This window comes from Triticum dicoccoides, chromosome 7B (genome assembly GCF_002162155.2).
Source record: "Triticum dicoccoides isolate Atlit2015 ecotype Zavitan chromosome 7B, WEW_v2.0, whole genome shotgun sequence".
NCBI lineage: Eukaryota > Viridiplantae > Streptophyta > Magnoliopsida > Poales > Poaceae > Triticum > Triticum dicoccoides.
Window position 1 is genome coordinate 493470838 of NC_041393.1, and position 986 is coordinate 493471823.

Below are 986 nucleotides of genomic sequence, written 5' to 3' on the forward strand. Positions count from 1 at the left end.
CCACCTTGGAACCACCACAGTTAGTTGCAGCTTCACTTTAGAGGAGTAGAGAGTGGGCTGGGTGAGGGAGAGCAGGGCGTGGGAAAGAAATAGGAGCGTCGCGTGCGCCAGTTACCACTCCCACGACCGCAGGAGACAAAGGTAGAGAAATTGGGGGAGGTTGGAGGAAGAGAGCGGAGCGGCTGAGAAGGAGAAGCGAGCGGAGCGACAGAGAGGGGATGGGATTTCTGACAGGCATGTCGTGTGAGGCGATGAAGTAAATGGAGGTATCCAGTGTGTTCAGGAGCGGCTGAGTAATTACAGATTTACCCCCAGCCACTAAAAAGTAAATACACATGCTAAAAAAATTAATGCATATGTTTTAAGAACATAAGATCAAAATAACAATCTACCGGTATCCTTTATAACCAAAAATTGATGGCAAAGAGAAGGTCAAGTACACTACCAAGGAAGTAAAATACACACACAAAATAAGCTATTAGAAACCAGGAAGAAGTGCAGAAAATAAATAACAAAAGTTCAAGTACACTATCAAGTGAAGTAAGACATATGAATAAATAAACACTAAGAAACAAAAAGAAGAAGTTCAAATACAAAAACACATGAAGTCCATATCTGACTAAAATACACAACTTAGAAACAATATAAAAGTTCAAAATTCACCTACACACAAAGTACACATGCGGCTCGGCCTCGCGCTACCGCATTGCTGCATGCTAGGTTGACAGGCGCAATGCAGTTATTCTGTTTCCACCCCCACCGCACGCACCTTAGAGCCACACCCCTAAGATAGATAGTGGGGTCATGGATGTGACGGACTCGCCTCCGCATGCGATGACACGGCACGCCGCATCGTCGCGTGCTCTGGCTTGTTCCTGTGTCGGGCTCGCAGGGGGAAGGGAGGGGGGAGTCCCGACCCCTCCCTACCGGCTCGGCCTCGTGCTACCACATTGCTGCGTGCTAGGTTGACAGGCGCAATGCGGTTA